The sequence below is a fragment of the Rana temporaria genome, chromosome 1 (genome assembly GCF_905171775.1).
Source record: "Rana temporaria chromosome 1, aRanTem1.1, whole genome shotgun sequence".
In the NCBI taxonomy this organism is placed as follows: domain Eukaryota; kingdom Metazoa; phylum Chordata; class Amphibia; order Anura; family Ranidae; genus Rana; species Rana temporaria.
In genome coordinates, this window is record NC_053489.1 from 101097608 (window position 1) to 101124266 (window position 26659).

At 44.0% G+C, this 26659-nt stretch overlaps 1 protein-coding gene across 1 annotated transcript in view; it reads left to right on the forward strand.

Moving 5' to 3' along the window:
- Positions 1 to 26659, forward strand: part of GCNT4 (glucosaminyl (N-acetyl) transferase 4) — a 60946-nt gene that overhangs the window by 22347 nt on the left and 11940 nt on the right. The window contains exon 2 of the mRNA XM_040341379.1: positions 22109 to 22168. The gene's annotated coding sequence lies outside the window, so the exon portion shown is untranslated. The remainder of the gene's footprint in view (positions 1 to 22108; positions 22169 to 26659) is intronic.

Genomic DNA, 26659 nt, shown 5'->3' on the forward strand with positions numbered 1-26659 from the left:
TAAATTTATATAATTTTTTTCCCACACAAATAGAGCTTTCATTTGGTGGTATTTTAACACCACTGGGTTTTTTTTTGTGATAGAAACTAAAAAATACCCAATTTTTTATTTATTTTTTAAACTATATTTTCTACTTTCTGTTATAAAACATATCCAATAAAAACAAATGTCTTTATAAATTTAGGCCCAAATTTATTCTGCTACATGTCTTTGGTAAGAAAAAAAAAAATAAAAAAAATCACAATAAGTGTATACCTAATGGTTTGTGTGAAAGTTATAGGGGTTGATTTACTAAAGGAAAATAGACTGTGTACTTTGAAAAGTGCAGTTGCTCCAGAGCTTAGTAAATAAGCAGAAGCTCTGCCGACTTCCATCATCCAATCACGTGCAAGCAAAAATGCATTTTTTTTTCCTTGCACGTGATTGGGTACTCATTGCAAAGTGAAGCCTTACCTCATTTACTAAGCTCTGGAGCAACTGCAGTCTATTTGCATTTAGTAAATCAACTCCAAAGTGTCTACAAACTATGGTACAGTCCTGATCAAAAGTTTAAGACCACTTGAAAAATGGCAAAAAATCATATTTTACATGGATCTTAACAAGGTTCCAAGTAGAGCTTCAACATGCAACAAGAAGAAATGAGAGTGAGCGAAAAAACATTTTTTAACCTTCAAATTTAATGAAAACAACGAATAAACTGAAACAGGCTGTTTTTCAGCTGATCAAAAGTTTAGGACCACACCTCCAAAAAAAATCTAAACCCCCCCAAAACAGAAATCCAACTTCCAAACATGAACTCAGTAATGAGTAGCTCTGCCGTTATTGTTGATCACTTCAAAAATTTGTTTCGGCATGCTTGATGCCTCGCGTTTCCATGAGGTGAGTGGGAACATTTCTCCAAGTGGTGAAGACAGCCGCACGAAGGCCATCTACTGTCTGGAACTGTTGTCCATTTTTGTAAACTTCCCTTGCCATCCATCCCCAAAGGTTCTCAATTGGATTTAGATCAGGGGAACACGCAGGATGGGCCAAAACAGTGATGTTATTCTCCTGGAAGAAGTCCCTTGTCCTGCGGGCATTGTGTACTGTAGCGTTGTCCTGTTGAAAAACCCAGTCGTTACCACACAGACGAGGGCCCTCAGTCATGAGGAATGCTCTCTGCAACATCTGGACATAGCCAGCGGCCGTTTGACGCCCCTGCACTTCCTGAAGCTCCATTGTCCCACTGAGGGAAAAAGCACCCCAGACCATTATGGCACCCCCTCCACTGTGGCGCATAGAAAACATCTCAGGTGGGATCTGCTTGTCATGCCAGTAACGTTGGAAACCATCAGGACCATCAAGGTTACATTTTTTCTCATCAGAGAATAAAACTTTCTTCCACCTTTGAATGTCCCATGTTTGGTGCTCTCTTGCAAAGTCCAAACGAGCAGTTCTGTGGCGTTCAAGGAGACAAGGTTTTTGAAGATGTTTTTTTGTTTTTGAAGCCCTTCATTCTCAGATGCTGTCTGATGGTTATGGGGCTGGAGTCAGCACCAGTAAGGGCCTTAGTTTGGGTCGAGGATCGTCCAGTGTCTTGACGGACAGCCAATTGGATCCTCCGGCTCAGTGCTGGTGACATTTTTTTGGGTCTTCCACTTGACTTTTTTATTCCATAACCCTCAGGATCATTTAAGAAAATCCAAATTACTGTCTTACTGCGTCCCACCTCAGCAGCGATGACGCGCTGTGAGAGACCCTGCTTATGCAGTTCAGCAACCCGACCACGTTCAAAAAGGGAGAGTTTTTTTGCCTTTGCCATCACAACGTGTGACTACCTGACAGAAAGTGACAATGAATCCACATCTTTGCACAGATTTGGCCTTTTAAAGGCATGTGGTCCTAAACTTTTGATCAGCTGAAAAACAGCCTGTTTCAGTTTAATCGTTTTTTTCAATTAATTGAATGCTCAAAAAATGTTTTGTCCCACTCTCATTTCTTCTTGTTGCATGTTGAAGCTCTACTTGGAACCTTGTTAAGATCCAACAATGTAAAATATGATTTTTTGCTATTTTTCAAGTGGTCTTAAACTTTTGATCGGGACTGTATATATCTTTCCCTTTCCATTTTTACAATTCTTTAGATTCTAAGATCTATAAGCAGGGCAGGGCCCTCCTATTCCTTCTGCATTGAACTGTATTGTGATTGTACTGTCCCCCTATTGATGCTATATAAATCCTGTATAATAATAATATTTTAAAATTGATCAATCCTGATGTACTGATGACATATCTCTATGGTCTTTAAAATGCCAGGACAGTACCAATACACCCGAATGACCCATTTTTGTAAAATAGACATTCCAAGGTATTTAATAAGAGGCATGGCAAGTCTTTTTAAGTTGTAATTTTTTTTTTGAATAATGAAGAAACTAAAATTTGTATTTTTCTCAATTTGTTCCTTTTATATACTGTCATTAGTGGAGTACAGCGTCATCATATAACTGGTGTGACGGTGATCAGGGATACTGACTGGTGACAGTATGTAAAAAAAAAAAATGGAAGAGAAGAGGGGAAGGACAGAGAGGCGTCAAGCAGGCATGGTGTAGCACTGTTTATTAAAATATAAATATAAAGAAAAAAACAACAATAGCACTTGCATAGTGGAAGAGGTGACAAACTGATGCCAGTGGTAGATGTTCCGGGACAATCAGAGAGCTGCGGTCAAAAATCCGGGGGGGAGATGTATTGTTCTGCAATCCTGGGAGAGCCTGCAGTGTGAGGAAACCTTCTGGAGAGAGCCGATGCCAGGGAGATACCAGGGACCGCCGTTGTAATGTGTCCAGAGCAAGGATTGATGCCCAGGGAGAAACCTCCAGCTAATGTGGATGTGCTGTCATCCTGACAATCTCAGTAGTCAATAGGGACGTGTTTCGGAGGCAAGCCACACCTCCTTCATCAGTCCGTAAAATAAATGGGGGGGGGGGAAACAAGTTTAGCGCAAGCAATGGCCTTTACACAATTTCAGATTTTACCAATAGAACATATTACAACGTGTAAGCCCAGAGAGACCACACCCGCTCACCAGGTGGTACAAAGTTGGAACCAGACACTCTCAGGGCAGAGGCCACACAAGGCAGCAAATTGCCCTTACACCTCCCCAGGGCTGCAGTCCGATTATAGGTGAAGTAAAGAGTTGACCACCCTAGAGCACTAGTGAGACCAACCGATGACTCAAATGAGGTCTAGTAGGCGACTAGCATCTGAGGCAGCATGAATATTGATACAGCCCCAGTCAATCCTCACGAGGCAGGCTCTATTGGCATGCTGGAAGACTCTATTAATTCAGTGAGCACACTGAGCTTTAGGTCTTATCCCAGAGTGGAGGAGTCCAGCCTGAAAGGGGGGTGTGATACATTTGCCTATATGTCTCAGTTTACTGCTCCCTGCTAGCCAGGTTATTGATGTGCTAGTGTCCCCTCACTATTTCTAAAGGTTAATTGATCTATTGTGTTGTGTGAAGGAGAGCTGGGTTTAAGTGGCTTGTGTTAATTATTCTGATTGCTTCATTGTGGTAATTATCTCTCTATATGCGGGGTCGAGCGGTCTGGTTGATGTATTCAGTACAGCTAGTGCTCAGCGTCATTGATGTCATTGTCTAAAGAAAATGTGTTTCAGCATCGGCCCCGTCGTGTCTACCTAACTCATCTGTATGGAAGCCCCAGTGTGAGGGGGGCGGAGATTTGTCATTGTAACAGTTTTGGAAATGACATATAAGCTGTGTGTTATAACATTAAAGTCTGTCTTGTTCAAGCAGTAAGCTGGTCTCATGTGTGGCTTTCTGGGCGATTCCAGGGATATCCCTCCATGTGGAATATTGGGGTGATTTTCGTTATGGGAAGAAGGGAACGTTGACGGGGATATCATACCGATACCGTCACAATTGGTTGGTAGCAGTGGGATTTTTCCCTTCTATTCCCCTTCACACCCGGATTCCAAGCAGACACTGGAAGAACTACTGGAAGTTCGTGGAAGGATTGCTAGCAACAAAACCAAGCGGGTCATCATAGCAGAATCAATGGAGCTAGACCAGGAGGACGGGATTGCAGCAACGCCAGCAGTACAAGAGATGGAGAGACCAGTGATTCAGGAGGAGGAATCGCCAGCCAACAAGCTAATGAGAGAGAAGCTAGCGTGGTTCGGCCCGAACCCAACGCCAGATGTGGTACTGAAAGTGATGGACCTGTTAGCGAAGGAGGCTAAAGAAATAAGGGACGCAGAACTACAGAAGGATAAACAAATAAGGGACGCAGAACTACAGTTAAAACTGGCAGCAGTCCAACAAGCAGCCGCACATTCTCCAAACAGTGAGTACAGCACAGCAGACGCAAGGAAGATTCCGTTTAGCGCTTTTAAAGCTTTTGATGAAAAGGACTGTGAGATTGATAACTTCCTGGCGGATTTTGAGCGACAATGTAACCTGCACCGAATAGCTAGAGGAGAGTGGGTTGCAATATTGTCAGGCAAACTGTCAGGCAAAGCTTCTGATGCTTTCCGGACCGTGCCAGATCAGGATATTCATAGCTACGCCCGGGTTAAAGAAGTGCTCCTGGCTCGTTATGCAGTAACCCCAGAGTCCCACCGACAGAAGTTCAGGGACTCACGCAAAACCACGAAAGACTCTTATGCGGAATGGGCATGCCAATTGTCCTGGTCGGCCTCTAACTGGGCTAACAGCAGCCAGGCCACCACCGCAGAGGACATTTTGCAACTAATGCTCCTGGAGCAATTTTACAATCACATCCAGACGGACGTCAAAGATTGGGTGAGAGATCGCAGGCCCATGACTCTACCAGAGGCCGCGAAGTTGGCGGATGAATATGCAGATACTCGCAAGACGAACCAGGTCACACCACAGGAACAACCTCCACCACAAACGGTGCCCTCACACCCACCAACCGCTAGATACCAACCTCCTAACAGACCGGTGACATCTAGCCCTCGCTATCATCGCCAGGAGGGCAACGAACAACGCTGCTTCCGGTGCAAACAGCTGGGTCACTTCAAGCAGAATTGCCCCATGAATGACAACACCAGGTCAAATTGGTCTCAACCTGGGTACCGCCCACCAGCAGCAGCCCATTGTGTAGACTCGGCTTGGGATCCAAAGGAGCTGGGTCAGGAAGAACCATTGGGCACCCCTTACGAAGCCCTCATGGTACAATCTGTTATTACGGACAACAGGGAACACCATTGTCAGCTGGTCATGGGCGACAGCCCTGAGCCGGAGGGGCCCTGGAGGGAGCTGGGCAGAAAGAGGCACCGCCGGCCACCCTTCAAGAAGAAGAGGTCCTGGAAGCCGTATAACAAGCTGACCTGGGAGGAGAAGAAGCGACTGGAGGAGAGGGAGTCGCAGCGGGCGTCCCAGATGCGTGCCGAGATGTTCGCCAAGGGCCCACCGGTGGCCCCTTACACCACCACCCAGTTCCTGATGATGAAGGACCACGTGGAGAGCCTGCAGGACATGAGCAAGCAGGAGCTGATCCGTGAGTACATAGAGCTGGAGGAGTGCATAAGCCGCATGGAGGAGGAGAACAACCACCTGAGGTCACAGCAGCATGAACTGGAGATGGAGCTGGAGAAGCTCCAAGAGGAGAACCGGCGGCTGCGGAGGGAGCAGGGGGTGGCTGACCTTATGGGGCTCTGATTCCCCTTCCCCCCCCCCCCGGACTCTGAGCACCAGTGCTACAGCATTTCAACAAATATAACTTTTTCTTTTTATGAATCTCCTGGGATTGTCACTTCAGAGCCATAACCTGCCCCCTCCCATAGCGGGACACCTAGACGGCGGCGCACAGACCCATTCGCTGTCTTCACACTGACTTCTGGTGACTTTGCAGATCGCACAAAGACTTGGGGACTGACCGGCGTGTGATCTGACGACCCGGTGACATACCTGAGTCTGAAGCAGTTGCCAAGGGAGGTCAGTCATGCCAAACGGAGTTAACCTCTGACTAATAGCTCTGAACCCGTCAACCCTACTGGACCAGGGAAGGTCCAACCGGGTTTGCCGGAGCAGGGAGCAAAAGGGGGGCCATTGTGATACATTTGCCTATATGTCTCAGTTTACTGCTCCCTGCTAGCCAGGTTATTGATGTGCTAATGTCCCCTCACTATTTCTAAAGGTTAATTGATCTATTGTGTTGTGTGAAGGAGAGCTGGGTTTAAGTGGCTTGTGTTAATTATTCTGATTGCTTCATTGTGGTAATTATCTCTCTATATGCGGGGTCGAGCGGTCTGGTTGATGTATTCAGTACAGCTAGTGCTCAGCGTCATTGATGTCATTGTCTAAAGAAAATGTGTTTCAGCATCGGCCCCGTCGTGTCTACCTAACTCATCTGTATGGAAGCCCCAGTGTGAGGGGGGCGGAGATTTGTCATTGTAACAGTTTTGGAAATGACATATAAGCTGTGTGTTATAACATTAAAGTCTGTCTTGTTCAAGCAGTAAGCTGGTCTCATGTGTGGCTTTCTGGGCGATTCCAGGGATATCCCTCCTCGTGGAATATTGGGGTGATTTTCGTTATGGGAAGAAGGGAACGTTGACGGGGATATCATACCGATACCGTCACAGGGGGCCTTTGGTGGGCAGAGACCCCGGTGTTTAAAAGAAGCTGACTGAGAAGAGCTGTCTGCCACAGTTCTTTCTGGTATCATTAGAGGGCATTGCTTAGAAGATTGGAAGGGGGCATCCATCTGTCCTTGGATCTTTTGAGTACGAGTACAGACAGTGGAAGGATCTTGGGGACCTTGTGCTTCAGCTACCCCTCTGGCGCCTAGTATAGTCAGCTGTGGGATAGCAAAAAATGGTACTGCGCTAATTCAAGAACCTGGATCAAGCAGCAACAGGAAATGTTATACAACACCAACAATTAATTATAAAGAAAAAAACTGCGCTGTAAGTGAACCTGTATGGCACTCACTACCATACATACATAATCATAAAAGTGCAAAAATGTAACATTGAAAAAATTAATATGTAACACATAACTAGTGAAATAATTAACCAATCCAACCTTATCTCCGTGACTCAAAATTTGAAACAAAATAAGTGATATCTCATCTCCAGGACCAAATAGGTCAGAAGAAATTGAGGGAAAAAAAAATATTTGAGAGAAAAAATGTATATGTATGAATGGGAACTCTATGTGTGAGGTCAAAACATTAAAAAAATAAAATAAATAAAAACAATAATAGAAATAATGAAGAAAGCAGTCCTTCGAATTCAAATTAGCAATAAGCAAAAATGTCCAAATATCCACGGTGCAAAACTTAATCCACAACGTAAGAAAAAAGTGATGATAGGAAAGTTCCTCCACCTAGGTAAACACTGCTGCTTACCAGATATAAATGATCTCTTGTTATAGAGATCAATACTCGCATGTGGCTAATAACCCAGCCTGGGGTCTCTGCTTTATATAGTAAACGCCTCAGCTCCCACAGATGTATGTCTCAGACAGTATGTCGGATCCGGGATATCGCCACATAAAAATGGGATAAACTCACAGGGCCAGATTCAGAGACAACTAATGCCGACGTATCTGTTGATACGCCGCGTAAGTTCTAGGATGCGCCGTCGTATCTATGTGCCTAATTCACAGTACAAGATACGCCTGAAATTTGACTTCCTACGACCGACGTAAGTCTCCTATGCCGTCGTATCTTGGGTGCATATTTACGCTGGCCGCTAGGGGCGCTTCCATTGATTTACGTGTTGAATATGTAAATAAGCAAGATACGCCGATTCACGAACGTACTTGCGCCCGTCGCAGTAATCTAGGCCGTTTACGTAAGGCGTAAGTCCGGCGTAAATTTACCCCTCATAAAGCAGGGGTAAGTCATGTTAAGGAATGGACGTCGGAAACGTCGGAACAGCCGTAGTATTTTACGTTGTTTACGTAAGTCGTACGTGAATGGGGCTGGGCGTAAGTTACGTTAACGTCATACGCATTGAGCCGTCGTATCTAAGGGAGTATATGCGACGTGATTCTGAGCATGCGCGCGCATGCGCCGTTCGTACAGCCATGCATTTACATGGGGTCACGATTCATTTTAATAAAGCACGCCCACTACCTGCCTACTTTGAATTAGGCGGGCTTACGCCGGCCTATTTACGTTACGCTGGCGTAAATATGAGAGCAAGTGCTTTGTAAATACTCAGCTTGCCTCTCAATGTTACGTTGGCGTAGCGCATATGAGATGCGCTACGCCAGAACAAAGATACGCCAATGTACCTGAATCTGGTCCATATAGCATAAAACCCTTATAAATTTATTTAGGTAACATAAAAATGCACACTTACAATTGGGACGTGTAAATTCTGCATATAAGAACAATTGAGCCGGCCAGTAATGACAGCGACAATTCTGCAACTGAGCAAATTTCAGTGTTTTTGATTTTGCACTCTCCAGTTTTAGTAAATCAACCTTAGTTTATGGACTTTCCTATATTTTAGGACTTTTTTTTAATATGCACTTTGTTTACATTTTTGTGGATAGTATATTTAAAAGGAGGAGCATCATTTTTAAGTGTTTTTATTCCCATTTGTGCATTTTGAGGATTATTGCTGTTATAGTAAAAGGATTGTTTCCTATTTTGAGTGAAATCACTTGCAGAACTACCTGTTGACAACCTGAGATGGCAGACTGCTTTTCTGAGGACTTGTTATATAAATAGCATTAGCTGGTCCTTCAGGCACTTTTCCTTCTGCCCTTTGGCCTGCAAACCTGTTACTTATGTACAAATTTATAATAAAAATAGATCTGCTTAAGATCAGTGCAACTCATAAAAATAGCCGGTAGGTTTAATTATTTCTAGATGTTATTTAAATACAGACCTACGCCCTATCTTACTACCATGCACAACTAAATAGAAAACCCAGACATGATGATTGATTGTACTTATGTTATCAATAAATGTTTAGCTATATTAGTTTTCGGCTAAGTACACTTACTATTGTGCTTTGTTAATGTGTAACTTTTTGACTTCTCTCTGTGCACTGAAACCAGAAGTAGTTGGCCAGATCAATGCTGCACATTCACATCCTCTTCCTCAGCAATTTAGCAAATTATAAGAAAGAGCCCACCTACAGCAATGCGTGTGATATAATGCTGATGGTATATAAGCAAAAACATCCAAAATCATACAAAATGTGATTCCAAAACGCTCAACATCCAAAATCCCTTGGTTTTCAGCTGTGCCTTTTCACACATGAGTGTAGAGCAGTGTTTTTTCAATCAAGGCACCCTTTAAAAATCAAGGACAGTCTCAAGGCACCCCATCCTAAAATGTAAAAACACTTCTAATAGTTATACATAATGCAGCAACATCCACAAATCCAAGTAGGACACCCACCGTTAGAGGTGATTTATTCTTCCAAAGCAAATACCCTTTTGCCAGTGTTTCTCTTCTCCCTCAGTTTTTCCCCATCACTAAGCTAATGTGACCCAAACGCTGATGGACAGGGACAGGGGAGGGTCAAAGAAAGATGCTATGCCTGCGACTGACATCTTCCTTATCAACTGATGACGCTATTGGTCATTAGAACGCTGGCAGTTAGAAGGTTGTAGTGGTGCACAATGAAAACCTGTAACTAGAAGGCAGCCTTTATCCACAACACTGGCAACACTGAAGAAACCACAAGGCACCCCAGGGTGCCTGGCACCCTGCTTGACAAAGGCTGGTGTAGAGTTGCTTGAAGCTTAAAACTTGTAGCTCGAAAAAGTACAATGCACATAAGCTTCTTTTGAGCTACAAGCTTCCAGCTTTTAGCACCGATAGACTTCACTGTGCATATTAGAAAACCCGTATCACATGTTTTTTTTTCTATTAATAACTAGCTTTCCATTGGCAAAAAAAAACGCTCATCCAAAAACGCCCGCAAAAGCGCTAAAAAAAATACCCGTACAAACATTGAAGGAAAAAGCCTATTAAAATGACCAAAGACACTCTGTAAATGTGGGGTATAGTCTGACCACCTTCTTTGAGGAGGTTCATCAAATAAGGATCATATCAATTGTGGTGGTTATGCTTATTATTTTATTACTTTGGGGACCCATTCGGGAAATAGTTTATTAGATGTTCAGCACCCCCTAAATTACCCATGTTTGCAATATAACAGCACCCACACTGCAAGGATTGACTTGCTTGTTCATGTCTAGGGGCTCAGTAAAGCAGTTTTACTTTCCTGATCCTCCATTCCTGAAGGCTTCTCTGCACTACTAGACCTGTCCCTGCAGCCTTTTCTCTCCTATGCTCTGGTGGTCTAAGGTCCCCATATTTTATCAAGACTAATGCAAGGACCATAGCTCTGCACTGGATGTCAGGATACAAAGGGACAGTCCACTGCTGGGCATAGGGGAGTGCTATCTGCCAGGGAAGGGGAGGATCAGGTAAGTAAAAACGCTTTAATGTCCCTTAATCAGAAACAGACACTTAACCTTTGCAGTGGGGCTGTTAGGTTTCCTGGAGCTACGTTTTATTTAAAGGAGTGCAATAACCATTAGTTCAGTCATTTAGGGTTAAAATAATCTTTCTGCCAACTTAAAAGAACCTGTACTGAAAAATACATAGGTTGCCATTCTGAGCACTAATTATGTAAATGCTAGTTGCTTGGTTATTATGCAAATCCAAAGCTTTAAATACTTTAAATCACTGACCTAGAACAAGTAATCAGATCAAAAGTTCTGATGAGCCTCGGACTTCATTGGCTGTAAAAGTGTTGAGGCCAGACACAGGCAAAAAATGCAACATTTTCAGAAAGTCAGCAGTGGCATCCTTCATATCGCTTTCAATACAGTTTTCATTTCCTCCCAATCTCCAAAGATTTGCTGGTAGTTTAATTGGCTCCTGTCTAAATTGACCCTAGTATGTGTATTTATGAATGTGAGTTATGGACCTTAGCTCGGAAAATCCTTAAGGGGAAGGACTGATGTGAATGTGCAATATATGTGTAAAGCAATGCATATATTGAGGGCGCTATATCAGGTACCGGTATAAAAAAAAAATTACTTTACGGTTGGCTTCATGCTTCCCTCAGACACTGAGGGAACCTTGCACTTAGCTGAGCATTGTCCAGAGCTTGGGTGGTGTGAGATTGCTGACATCACATATCACATGACCACCAGAATAGGATGTCCACTTCGGCGTTCTTAATGCTTTTAGTGGAGCCAGGATGAATACTCTAGTACATAACACAAACAGTTCTTTGCGCACTTTTTCCTTCCATTTACAAGGGTAAATATTGAACATACTGTTAGAATGTAATTTTCTTCATTTAGGGTCTGCTTTAAAGGCTATGTGCGCTTTCATAATAAATCCCTTAATCTCAGGATCAGGTAATATTTACATTCCTAAAAGCTACAACAATTCACCCTGTTGCTGGGCATCTGTTGAGACCAGTCATAGAGAGTAATGGCTGTACTGGGACGTGAGCCAAGCCAAAGACCAAGATGCTCATTATTCTTTTAGAGCCGGTGCGAATGTCCTTTGGCCTGCATTAAAGATCTCTATTATTATAGAGGAAATCAATAAGAGGAACTGGAATTACAGGATTTTACCATGAAAGCATACATGGACTTCACATGCATCCAGTATTTTGAAGAAAACATGTGGATATGGCCTATGGCCCCGTACACACGGCCGAGGAACTCGACGTGCCAAACACATCGAGTTCCTCGGCCAGTTCAGCCCTGAAGCCGCCGAGGAGCTCTGCGGGCCGAGAGCTCCCATAGAACAATGAGGAAATAGAGAACATGTTCTCTATTTCCTCGTCGAGCTCCTCGTCGGCTTCCTCGGCGAAATTGTACACACGGCCGGGTTTCTCGGCAGAATTCAGCCAGAAACTCGGTCGGAAGCTGAATTCTGCTGAGGAAACTGGTCGTGTGTACGGGGCTTTAGTGATATTTCCACCCTATGTGAATTGAAAGCACTCTCAATCACATTGGGTGATCTAGCTAAGCCATCAGTACAATAAAAATAAAGTCTACAAAAGTCGCAACAGTGATTTTGCCTGGATGGAGGGTATATTACACAGCAACTACTCTAATGGCGGTTACAATATAAGAGGTTGCTCTTCTCCGTTGGGAGTTCCAGATCCCGTGCTGCCAAGGCACCCCTGAAGAAACCACAAGGCCCCCCAGGGTCCCTGGGCACCCTGGTTGAAAAAGGCTGGTGTAGAGTTGCTTGAAGCTTAAAACTTGTAGCTCGAAAAAGTACAATACACATGAGCTTCTTTTGAGATACAAGCTCATTTGACCTGCATTAGAGACCTCTATTATTATAGAGGAAATCAATGGGAGGAGCTGGAATTGCAGGATTTTACCATGAAAGCAAACATGCATTCAGTATTTTGAGGAGAACGTGTGGATCTAGCCTGTGTGATATTTCCACCCTATGTGAATTGAAAGCACTCTCAATCACATTGGGTGATCTAGCTAAGCCATCAGTACAATGATTTTGCCTGGATGGAAGGTATATGACCCAGCAACTACTAATGGCGGTTACAACATAAGAGGTTGCTCTTCTCCTTTGGTTGAAGATCCCCCTGGAAGCTGGAAATCACTGTAGTAGGCACCAAAACTACAGTGATTTCCACTGAGTTCTAGATCCCGTGCTTACAGTTCAGATGGGCAGCTTCTCGGCATAAGATCTGGAAGCTGTGGGAATTACTAGGGTAGCGGTGTCTACTATAGTGATTTCCAGGTTTGACCAGGTATGGTATTTACATAAATACATTTGTCCAAGGTGGGCATCTTATCAAACACAACATACAGAGATATGGTAAATACATAATAACACACAATTATACCCACACAGGTTGAACTGGATGAACTGGTGTCTTTATTCAACCTTACCAACTATGTTACTATCTTTAACCACTTCCCGCCCAAGGACGTCATATGACGTCCTGGACTTTCAGTGGGGATATCTGAAAGATGCCTGCAGCTACAGGCATCATTCAGATATCTATCTCTTCAGCCAGCGATTCTGTGCACCATAAGAATGATCATAGCGGCAGTTCCGCCAAATGATCGTTCTTATAGGCGGCGGGAGGGGACGCCCCCCCTCCCGCCGCCATCCAGTGCTTCTCCGGGCTCTCCCTTGCCATCGGAGAAATTATCTGCCGGCGCCGGATGAGTGGCATAGAGATGACTGGTGACCAGATGGTCACCAGTCATCTCTATGGTCGTCGGCGGCCCGGGTACCGGAATGTAAACAAAGCCGCAATCGCGGCTGAAAGCATGAGATCTGTGATTTTTTTTTCATGATCTCATGCTCTCCAGCCTGGAAGAGAGATGTGGGGTCTTATTGACCCCACATCTCTCAATAAAAGAGTACCTGTCACGAACCATTCCTATTACAAGGGATGTTTACATTCCTTGTAATAGGAATAAAAGTGATCAAAAAATATAAAAAAAGTGTAAAAATAAAATAATTTAAGTAAAATAAAAAAATAATTTTGAAACGCCCCTATCCCCAGTAGCTCTCGCTCAGAAGCGAACACACACGTAAGTACCGTCCACATATGTAAATGTTTTGTTATTTTTTAATTCATGAAACCGTTTTTTTTTTCCAAAAAAAAGTCGTTTGAAAAATTATTGTGCAAATACCGTGCGAGATAAAAAGTTGCAATGACCGCCATTTTATTCCCTAGGGTGTCTGCTAAAAAAACATATATAGTGTTTGGGGGTTTTGAGTAATTTTCTAGCAAAAAAATTATGATTTTTGCATGTAGGAGAGGAGTGACAAAATAGGCCCGGTATGGAAGTGGTTAAAGCTGAATTTGCCACTAGGCTAACTAGGCCTACACATTGACACAATATTCTTAGCCAGGTTACTACCAATGACAGATGACAGGTCACGTGACCAGGGTCTGCTCCTCATTTGCTCTCATTCATTCATTGAAATGAATGATGTACATGGCTGTACTTTTTAAATGTGTGGGTATTTGATTTTCTTCACATTATGACAGCAGTGTAATGCCGCGTACAAACTGCGTTTTTAAAAACGTCATTTAAAATGACCGTGTGTGGGGAAAACGTTGTTTTATGTCTTCTGAAAAACGACAAAAAAAAAATTGGAGCATGCTTCAATTTTTTGTGTAGTTTTTCAAAACGTCATTTTTTGTGTCATTTAAAATGATAGTGTGTGGGCAAAACGATGTTTAAAACAACGTTTTTAAACCCGCGCATGCTCAGAAGCAAGTTATGTAGCGAGCTTGAATGGAACAGAGTGCCGTCGTACGTGCTGAACGTAACCGCGCTTTGCTAGAGCATTTTGAAAAAACGATGGTGTGTAGGCAACGTTGTTTTTTAAAATGAGTGGCATATACTATTAAAGAGGGAGAATATTTAGTAGAGTAACTCAGCCTATGAGTCTGGTAATTAGCACTACATGTGTGCAGACTGTTCCCATTTAGAAAATTATCTCAGCGGTGGCGACAAGTTTCCTTTAGACCAAAATATAATCTGCGTGACCTTCTTGTAGTTGTACTTTTCCCACTCCATCGTATTCAACACAAGCTATAGTACATTAGATTTTCTTTTTTTTTTTATCTGCTATTTATAATAAAACAGTGGAAGCAAAATGACTGCAAATATTCAAAGGATTAGTAGTCCCTAGAAAGGAAAATACATCAAGTATTTTTACTTATGAGCTAAACCCTGCAGAGTTTTAGAATAGCAGAGAGTTCTTAGCTGGCAGGAAGCCTGTTTGGCAGCTAAATTAAAAGAAATAAAACCTAGCCATTTCATTGGCTGAAGCAAGCAGCTGTGCCATCACAGCACCATATACGGCCAATAGACAGCTGCAGTGTACTTTGTCACCTCTGCACACAAAGCCTTTAGAACTCCTATTAGTATTTCTACAAGTGTCCAAAATCTGATGTTTGAACTAAAGACAACCTGGAAATTTGGCATCAGCTTTTATGTGGCTGTCCTGTATTGCTGGGCCTCTTCATTTATGCCTATGGTTATGTTTACCTAGACAAGGCATAGAATTTTATAACATGTTTCATTGTGATAAATGTTGTAAGTAAAGTCTTTATTTACTAATGGATATAAATTGTGTTCCTTCAAATGCCCATTAATGGCACTTAGCCCAACACATCCAGCCATTCAAAAAATAAATGTGTCTTTCATCAGATTACAATTTCATGGCTTTTAAAGGATGATTATGAGTCACTTTGCATTTTAGTACACGCCACTGCCTTGAGGTGATTTGTACTGAAAAAATACATCATGCAGTACTGTTTTTTTCTTTAGCGCAGCACAGTGCAACACAATCCACCCCTGCTGCAGCCTAGAACTTAAAGTGTTTGTAAAAATTAGTTATTTAAATAACAAACATGTAATACTTACCTGCTCTGTGCAAGGGTTTTGCACAGAGCGGCCCTGATCCACCTCTTCTGGGGTCCACCGGCAGCGCTCCTGGCTCCTCTTCTTCATCTGGGGCACCCACGGAGACCCGCATTCCCTGGGGGCACCCAAGCGGGCATGCTCACAAGTCCCACTGCTGTGTCCATTGACAGAGACCGCAGGACTTGGCCCTGTCCCCCCCCCCCGCTCCCATGTTACTGGATTTGATTGACAGCAGCGGGAGCCAATGGCTCCCACTGCTATCAATCTATCCAATGAGGATGGAGACGGTGGCTGGAGCCGCTGGCCTCATGCTCGGTGCTGGAACGATTGGGTTTAGAAAAAAAAAAGTGAGGAGCCTCTAAGTGTTGCAATATGGTTACATTTAATGAAGGTACAACATTTAGCAACTTATTGCTACACTTAGAGGCGCCTCTCTTCTCTTTTATACCCTGTAAAAAAAAAATGCTTTGATATACAAGTGCTTTGGATTACAAGCATGTTTCTGGAACGAATTATGCTCGCAAACCAAGGTTTTACTGTATATTTTTTAAAAGGTGAACGTATCCTTTAATCAAATGTCACTTTGGGGTAGATTTACTAAAACTGGTGCAGCTGTGCATGGTAGCCAATGAGCTTCTAACCTCAGTATTGTTCAATTAAATATAACCTGGAAGCTGATTGGTTTCTATGCAAAAGTGAGTCTGATTTTACACTCTCCAGCTTTAGTAAATAAACCCCTTAACGACAATAACGTTTATAAGAAAAAAAAAATGAAAGTGTGATGCATTATGATCAGTGATTTGGCACCAATGTCATCCTAATGCACACCATTGGCTGAGTTTAGCATCATTCATAAATTTCCCCTCTGCAACTCAAAAGTTGTACTGTGACAGAATTAAACCTGACCCTGACCACTTCTTAACTTGGCATCTTTTGGGGGGTTCTTTTGCATGGCCAGGTAGTTGACAGGTCCATGTCCGTTCTGCTTAAGCATAGCAGACACAGACACAGCCGCTTTCTTCTATGGGCGGTCGGATGTAAACGGACTGCCTGTCCGTTTACATCTGACTGTTATCCTAGCCGATCCGCCAGAGAGATGGGAAATGTATCTCCCATCTTTCCGTTTTTAACAGATAGGATTGATTTGAATGTCGCCGGGTGTAAATGAACACATGACCATTTACATCCACCGCTCCATAGAGGGCAATGGATGGTCCGATCTAAAAAAAACAGACCCGATTGGTTCGCCTGTGTGAAAGGGACCTTATACTGAAAATCTGTCTTATCTTCATTCTGACATTTGCAAATCTGTCTAAAGTCTGGTACACATGATCAGATTATCGGACAAATTTTCGTCAGTTTTTTTTTTGCATGCTAGTCTCATATCGAAAGTGAAGTGGTTACTCCAACATATGAAAATTCTCATACGACAAAATTCAACTTTAGAAGTGATGTAATGTGTTGAATTGTTTTGTATGTATCTTTTCGTTTCTAAGCATGTGTAGTCTTTTTTCTTTAGCCGAAAAGTGTGGCAATTATACAAAAATTAGTCGCTGTGTCTTGTACGATAACATTTTTATAGCCTGCACATTTAATTTTATTGGCTGTCGAAAGCACCATACTAACGATCTGAAAATCGTCAGATCGTTCATCGGATGAAATTTTACTTCCGATTTTCTTATGGTGTGTACAGGCCCTAAGTTGGCTGCCCAGGATGTCAGGTAATAGGGTTGCATACAGAAAGCTGTTGCAAAGACTTTTCTAAGTGAAAGGCAGCCTGTTCTGTGTCACTAATTTGACTAATTCCGCATACAGACGATCGGGCATTCCGACAACAAAACCATGGATTTTTTTTCCGACGGATGTTGGCTCAAACTTGTCTTGCATACACACGGCAGGGCTCAAAATTTCAATCCTGAGCTACTAGCCAGGCCTCAAGGCGTACTCGCCACCAGTTGCCCCGCCCAACCCCTACCATGTCCTGCCCCTAATCCCGCCCCTAGACACGCCCTCATAAATCTCATGAAATGACACTTAAATGTTTTATACAGAATTAAGTTATAAAAATAAATATTAACAACAAATTTATCCGTGCCCAAAAATGCAGCATGTGTCCACAGTGCAGCAAAATGTCCCCCACTATTGCAGCCAGAGTCCCCCCCACACTATTGCAGCCAGAGTCCCCCCCCACACTATTGCAGCCAGAGACCCCCCCACACTATTGCAGCCAGAGTCCCCCCCACACTATTGCAGCCAGAGTCCCCCCCACACTATTGCAACCAGAGTCCCCCCCCATACTATTGCAACCAGAGTCCCCCCCCATACTATTGCAACCAGAGTCCCCCCCCATACTATTGCAACCAGAGTCCCCCCCCACACTATTGCAGCCATAGTCGTCCCCCCCCCCACACTATTGCAGCCAGAGTCTCCCCCCACACTATTGCAGCCAGAGTCCCCCCCACCCTACACACTATTGCAGCCAGAGTCCCCCCACCCCACCATATTGCAGCCAGAGTCCCCCCACCCCACACACTATTGCAGCCAGAGTCCCCCCACCCCACACTTTTGCAGCCAGAGTCCCCCCACACACTATTGCATCCAGAGTCCCCCCTCCACTCTATTGCAGCCAGAGTCCCCCCTCCACTCTATTGCAGCCAGAGTCCCCCCTCCACTCTATTGCAGCCAGAGTCCCCCCCCCGCACACTATTGCAGCCAGAGTAACTTATATGCGAGCCAACACATGCTTCAGGTCACACACTCGACCTAATTTTCAGACAAAATCTGAAAATAAGCATTTTAGAAAATGAACCATTGCCATGGACAGACCACCATGCAATCAATTTCATAATCTCCAAAATTCCCCCAGTGATAAAAGCACCCAAGCCGGTGACAATACACTGGGCTAGATCTCAGAAGAAGCTCCATTCGGAACTCTTTAAATCTACCTTGGGAAACAGAATCAAAACAATCCATCCACATCAAACAGCCGCAGATACACTGGATGCCATAAACGCAGCCCTGCTACAGTCAGCCGATTTAGTAGCACCGAAACGCAAAGCCTGCATCCGAAAAAGAAAGTCTGGCTGGTTCAACAACCAGCTGTCGCTTCTGAAGCAAGAGCGCAGAAGGGCGGAAGCCGCCTGGAAAAGAAGCCCTGCAGAGGATAACCTCATCATCTACAAGGCAATAACAACACGATATCATAAAGAAATCTTCAAAGCCAAGAAACATAATTTTTCTATGGCGATTAACAGCGCCCTAAACCGCCCCCGCGAACTCTTCAAGATGGTCACCCAGACCATGAATCCAGGATGTCTTGAAGTCCCCAACTCAGACACCCAAGAGTTCTGTAATGAACTATCGGATTTCTTCATCAACAAAATTGAAAGAATCCGGGAAAGCATCTTGCAAAACAATACCCCCCTCAACCCCACCGTCAATCAACCACAAAACAGCCACAGAAACGCTCTACAATCAACAAAGTTCACTCTGGAACCGATCTCCATCGATACCACAAAAAATATCATTGGTGCTTTGCGGAACAGCACAACGCCCAATGATATCATCCCCACCAAACTGCTGAAGGAATGTGCCGACATCCTGGCACCACCCATCACACAGCTTATAAACCAGTCATTTAAGGAAGGCACAGTGCCATCCCTGTTGAAAGAGGGCACAATCCAGCCCATCTTGAAAAAACCTAACCTGGATCCCAAGGACCCAACTCACCGCCGTCCCATAACAGGCCTAAATGTTCTCTCCAAGATAATGGAGAAAGTAGTGGTACAACAGCTGCAACAGCATCTAGATACCCACAATCTACTGGATCCATTACAATCAGGCTTCCGTCCCGGACACGGGACAGAAACGGCCTTACTCAAAATATGGGACGATGCCCTCGAGGCCGCAGACGAAGGAGAATCTTGTCTCCTGGTTCTGCTGGACCTAAGCGCAGCCTTTGACACGGTAGACCACAAACTGTTACTGATGCGACTAGCCAAGGTAGCAGAAGTCGCAGAAGGTGATTTACCATGGTTTTCTTCCTTTCTTGAAAACCGATCACAAACAGTTAAATTGGGTTCTTTCACGTCGGAAAAGCGCACAGTGTCATGTGGAGTCCCCCAAGGATCCCCCCTGTCACCGGTGCTTTTCAACATCTATCTTCGCCCTCTCTTTGATATTATCAGTAGCCAAGAACTACTCTATCACTCTTATGCAGACGATACGCAACTGTATTTTCGCATCTGCAACAAAAAGGATCATCATCCCAGTTTAGAGAAATGTCTCTCTTTGATAGAAAACTGGATGACAAAGAGTTATCTTAAACTCAACAGTTCAAAAACAGAACTCCTTATGTTTCACGCCAGCCGAAAGAGTCAACTGGCAACAACCTAGACACCCCCGCCCATTCTGGGCCAAATCATCACCCCTAGCTCCAAAGTCAAAAGTCTCGGGGTCATCTTCGACACCTTCATGACAATGGACGCACAAATAGGGTCAGTAGTCAGCGGAGCGCACCATCTGTTGCGCCTACTACGCAGACTTATTCCATTTATCCCCAAAGAAGACGTAGCAGTCGTGGTGGGAACAATCGTGAATTCCAGACTGGACTATGCTAACGCCCTGTACCTCGGACTCCCAAAGTACCAAATCTCCCGTCTGCAAGTCGTTCAGAATACGGCCGCCAGACTGGTGACTGGGAAAAAAAAATGGGAATCAATCTCACCTTCGTTGAGAACCCTTCACTGACTGCCAGTAAAAGACAGAATTGCATTTAAAGCACTCTGCCTGACACATAAGTGCATCCATGGGAAGGCTCCGCAATATCTTTGCGACAAGATAGAACCTCACAATTCGAATCGCGTTCTGCGATCCACCGACCAAAATCTGGTCAGGGTACCAAAAACCAAATACAAGTCCAAAGGAGAAAGAAGGTTTGCTTTTCAGGGTCCTAGACTATGGAACGCTTTACCAACCAGCATTCGGTTGGAGGAAAACCACCTGACTTTCAGAAGACAGATCAAAACTCTGCTCTTTTGATGTCATGAGACACGAACAACTAGCGCCCAGAAGCGATTCAGTTCGCATGCGCCGCGCTTTATAAGTTTTTCATTCATTCATTCATTCATTCAGAGTCCCCCCCCGCACACTATTGCAGCCAGAGTCCCCCCACCCCACACTATTGCAGCCAGAGTCCCCCCACCCCACACTATTGCAGCCAGAGTCCCCCCACCCTACACACTATTGCAGCCAGAGTCCCCCCACCCCACACTATTGCAGCCAGAGTCCCTCCACCCCACACACTATTGCAGCCAGAGTCCCCCCACCCCACACTATTGCAGCCAGAGTCCCCCCACACTATTGCAGCCAACCTTTGCTGGGTAGGAGAGGAGCCGCCGCGCTGTTCAAACCGAGGGGGAACATTACAGCTTTCAATTCAATAGCTGTGTTCCCCGCCGTGCGTGTCATGTACAGCCCCTCCCCCCTTGTCCGGGAAACTTTGATAGACAGATCACCCATCCAATCCTGGGATGGGTGATCTGTCTATCAAAGTTTCATGGACAAGGGGGAGGGGCTGTATATGACGCGCACGGCGGGGAACGCGGCTATTGAATTGAAAGCTGTCATGTTCCCTGCGGTTTGAACAACGCGGTGGCTCCTCTCCTACCCATAAAAGGTTGTCTGCAACAGTGTGGGGGGGACCAGGCAACGGCAGCGGCAACACCACTCTCCTCTCCTTGATCGCCCCTCCTGCTCCTAGGCAGCCCACACTCGCCAGCCCTCAAAATTTACTCGCAAAATGCGAGCAGGCGAGTGTTAATTTTGAGGGCTGCACACGGTCACACACGTTGTCAGAAATTCCAAACGTCAAGAACGCGGTGACATACAACGCGTACGAAGGCACTAGAAAAGGGAAGTTCAATACCAGTCGTGTTAGTATAAGTTTGGTGAGAGCCGATTTGTGCTTTTCAGCCTCATGCTTTTCAGTCCGTTACAGCTTGATGAATGTGCTATCTCCATTACGAACGCTAGTTTTACCAGACCGAGCCCTTCCATCTCCTACTTGATTCAGAGCATGCATGGAATTTTGTGCATCGGAATTGTCCACACACAATCGGAATTTACGAGAACGGATTTTGTTGTCGGAAAATTTGAGAACCTGCTCTCAAATTTTTGTTGTCAGAAATTCCGACAACAAATGTCCGATGGGGCCTACAAACGGTTTAAATTCCTGACCAAAAGCTCCCGTCGAACATTTGTTGTCAGAAATTCCGAGTGTGTGTACGCGGCATAATATATGTCCCCCAAATTGTCATTTGACATACCGTACACTTTGGCTCTGTTTTTTTTTTTTTTTTTGATGAGCCAATAAATTGGCATGTTTATGATTATATTCGACAGTATATAGCTGGCACGTTCCAAATACAGTTTTTTTTTTTTTAATAAGAACTGTACTGTATTTCTATCACCAACAGTCACTTGATGTTATTGTGAAATAATGAATACCCAGGCCTTTATAAAGTCTTTTGTAGTCTTTCAAGCTTTATAATTCCTCCTCTAAGCTTTTCTTTTGAATCAGAGCATGATCCTTACTTCTGTATTTTTGTTTGTGACTTTCATAATACAAAGTTTTATTGCCTATATAAAAACACCTCTGTTGCTATTTATTGTTGGATCTGTACTACAATCATTGAATCTCTGCATGTTACAGGGAGCTGCCATGCTTTCACCAGGACTTCTTTCCTGCCAGCGACCTTTATTAAAGAACTGAGTAAGTAGACTAAAATCCCTAAACTAATGGTTATTTTTATCTAGTTTTCAATGTAGATATTGCATCTGTTCTCCCCCTAGCAGCCACTCTCAACCAGGGTTCTTCCAGAAGTTGCTAGGGGTTCCTTCAGCTGTGGCTGATTGAGCTCCCATTCGATAGCGCTTGTATAGTTCCTAAACCAGTGCCACGTGACAGATCTAGATGCATGACACCAAAGATCTTATTGCTTGTTAAAGTGCCATTTTTTACCACTGCTGTAAGGGCATTCTTCCTGTTGATCATCAATGTAAGGGACATTTTCCCACTGACCTGTCATGAATTAATTTTTCACTGACCTCCAATTAATTGGTTTTAGCAGGGGTTTCTCAGGGATAAAAAAGTTGATAAAGACTGTTCTAGAGCAGTGTTGCTCAACCTTTTTTCAGTCAAGGCACCCTTTAAAATTATGGACAGTCTCAAAGCACCCACCAAAATTATAGACAGTTACGAGGCACCCTCCAAAATAATGGGCAGTCTTGAGGCACCCAATTCTAAAATGTAAAAATTATTCTGATTTGATTGAGTTTTACATAATGAAGCAACATCCACACACGTAGGAGACAAAAACATAGAATATCCAGGCTCAAACTTTCCGACCAATCAGCAACCAACCAAATTCACCTGTCTAACTGTGTGCGTTAAAAACAGAGGTTTAGTTGCACGCATTTGCAAATGCATGTGTAAGCTGCAGGCCCCGTCAAGGCGCTCTGTATGCTGCAGTCCTAACTATAACATTGCATTTTAAGTCTCCTCAGTAGGAGCACATGACTGCTGATGGATAGATAAGGGGCAGGTGACTGGAGGTAGCCCAGCCCTCATTAAAGGGGCAGGAGCACACTGCACACTCAGCACATGGAAGCAAAGGTGCCAGTGTGCTGCCTGACCACAATGACATAAATACAACAAACAAAAGTCACTGCCCCTACCTATGACTGGTCTATACAATAAGGAGCGCCGGAAAGGGTGCATATACATACAAAAACATAGAATATCCAGGCTCAAACTTACCGACCAATCAGCAACCAACCAAATTCACCTGTCTAACTGTGTGCGTTAAAAACAGAGGTTTAGTTGCACGCATTTGCAAATGCATGTGTAAGCTGCAGGCCCCGTCAAGGCGCTTTGCATACTGCAGTCCTAATTATAACATTGCATTTTAAGTCTTCTCAGTAGGAGCACATGACTACTGATGGATAGATAAGGGGCAGGTGACTGGAGGTAGCCCAGCCCTCATTAAAGGGGCAGGAGCATACTGCACACTCAGCACATGGAAGCAAAGGTGCCAGTGTGCTGCCTGACCACAATGACATATATACAACAAACAAAAGTCACTGCCCCTACCTATGACTCGTCTATACAATAAGGAGCGCTGGAAAGGGCGCATATACATACAAAAACATAGAATATCCAGGCTCAAACTTACCGACCAATCAGCAACCAACCAAATTCACCTGTCTAACTGTGTGCGTTAAAAACAGAGGTTTAGTTGCACGCATTTGCAAATGCATGTGTAAGCTGCAGGCCCCGTCAAGGCGCTCTGTATACTGCAGTCCTAACTATAACATTGCATTTTAAGTCTCCTCAGTAGGAGCACATGACTGCTGATGGATAGATAAGGGGCAGGTGACTGGAGGTAGCCCAACCCTCATTAAAGGGGCAGGAGCATACTGCACACTCAGCACATGGAAGCAAAGTTGCCAGTGTGCTGCCTGACCACAATGACATAAATACAACAAACAAAAGTCACTGCCCCTACCTATGACTGGTCTATACAATAAGGAGTGCTGGAAAGGGCGCATATACATACAAAAAAATAGAATATCCAGGCTCAAACTTACCGACCAATCAGCAACCAACCAAATTCACCTGTCTGTGTGCGTTAAAAACAGAGGTTTAGTTGCACGCATTTGCAAATGCATGTGTAAGCTGCAGGCCCCGTCAAGGCGCTCTGTATACTGCAGTCCTAACTATAATTTTGCATTTTAAAGGGTCACTAAAGGAAAAAAAAATGTAACTGAAATGACTGTTTACAGGGTATAGAGACATAATAGTTAACTGATTCCTTTTAAAAATGATTAAAAATAGATAAAAACCAATCATATAATGTACCTACAGTTTAGTTTCGTTTTTGCTGTTGTTTCCTGGTTCTCTGATGTACAAAGACAAAGAGCCAATAGAGGGCAGTGATGCTTTGTAAAACGAAACTGGATTGGTGCTTACACACAGTAATCACACCTCCTTGATTAATCACCACAGTGAGAAATCTCCCAGTACTGTGGTGATCAGGAAACAGACAACCGGGAAGTGTCCAGAACAGAGAGGAATTACAGCAACATCAAAGCAAAAACGAACAATAAGGACATGAAACCAGGACTGCAGTAAGGTAAAGGAAGCTATTTAGCTAAAAAAAAAATTCCTTTAGTTACCCTTTAAGTCTCCTCAGTAGGAGCACACGTGGGAGACCCAGAGATGCAAACTGGTACTGACTAGTATTCCAAAGTTTCTCTTCTTTCTCAGTTTTTCTCCATCACTCAGCTAATGTGAAATGGCTATGTGTGGTCCCAAAACATTGGCTGGAGATTTTTGTTGCTAATATCTAAATATTAAATAAAAAGTTTTCTGGTGATATCTATAAGCCAAAGTTTATGAAACGGGTATCTACTGTATGTGAGTTTAGGTGTCACGATGACCTGCATGTTCCAGGTCTCAGCTCTTTGATTTATTCACTACAGTTACACTTCCTTTTTAAAAAATCCTCCAACATTTGTCACGTGGTAACCAGTCCCTGCAAGAAAGCCTAAATTTTGCCTGGGATGTTCGCATTTTTGCTTTTTCAGTTGTGTGGATCCAGTGCATTAGGAAGTGGATTGTATCTACATGCACAGCTGTGTACCATTGCTGCTCCATCTTTCCCTGTTGCAGAATGCCAGTGCAGCTTTGAAATGTTTACACATACTGGGCTAGATTCAGATAGATTAGCGGATCTTTAGATCCGCGTAATCTATCTGATTTACGATCCGCCGGCGCAAGTTTGAGAGGTTAGTGCTGTATTCAGAAAGCACTTGCCTCAAAACTTGCGGCGGCGTATAGTAAATCCCCCGGCGGAATTCAAATTTTGCGGCTAGGGAGAGTGTAGTATTTAAATCAGGCGCATCCCCGCACCGATTTAACTGCGCATGCGCCGTCCGCGAATTTTCCCGGCGTGCATTGCTCCCAATGACAGCGCTAGGATGTCATTGGTTTCGGCGTGAACGTAAATTACGTCATCTGTATTCGCGACCGACTTACGCAAACAACGTAAAAATTCAAAACTCGGCGCGGGAACGACGGTCATACTTAACATTGGATACGCCGCATATAGCAGGGGTAACTATCCGCCCGAAAAAGCCGAACGCAAACGACGGAAAAAAAAAGCGATGGGCGGGTGTTCGTTTCTAAATCGGCAGATCTCCTCATTTGCATATTCGTCAGGAGATACGCCGTCGTATTTCTATCTGAATCTCCCCCACGGTGCCTTGAAAAGTATTCATGCCCCTTGAAATTTTCCACATTTTGTCATGTTACAACCAAAACCGTAAAAAATTTTATTGGGATTGTGTGTGATAGATCAACACAAAGTGGCACATAATTGTTACAAATAAATATCTGAAAAGTGTGGAGTGGATTTGTACCCCTTTACTCTGATACCTCTCTGATCTAAAATCTAGTGGAAAAAAAACACATCATGAAGGCCAAAAAACACACCAGACTGGTCAGGGATAAAGTTGTGGAGAGTTTAAAGCAGGGTTAGGATATAAAAAAATATCCCAAGCTTTGAACATCTCACAGAGCACTGTTCAATCCATCATCCGATAATGGAAAGAGTATGGATAGCAACTGCAAACCTGCCAGAGCATTAATCAGAGAAGAGGCCCATTGTAACTCTGGAGGAGCTGCAGAGATCCACAGCTCAGGTGGGAGAATCTGTCCACAGGACAACTATTAGTCGCCCACTCCACAAATCTGGCCTTAAGAGTGGCAAGAAGAAAGTCATTGTTGAAAGAAAGCCATAAGAAATCCCGTTTGCAGTTTGCAAGAAGCAATCTGGGGGAAACAGCAAACACGTGGAAGACAAGACCAAAATTAAATTTTTTGGCCTAAAAGCAAAATGCATGTGTGGCATGTGTGTGCACACCCTGAACACCATCCCCACCGTGAAACATGGTGGTGGCAGCATCATGTTGAGGGGATGCTTTTCTTCAGCAGGGACAGGGAAGCTAATCAGAATTGATGGGAAGATAGAGGGAGTGAGCCCCCTGTATGACTAGATAGAAGGAGCGGCAATGGCGGCTGAGACCGAGCTCCACGATCCTCAGCCAAACAAGAAATTGGCACTGCGGGGAGTTGGTCACAGCGTTTACACCTAAAGTGCAAAGCACAGTGTGTGCTCTGCTCTCTGCCTCCCCCTACAGT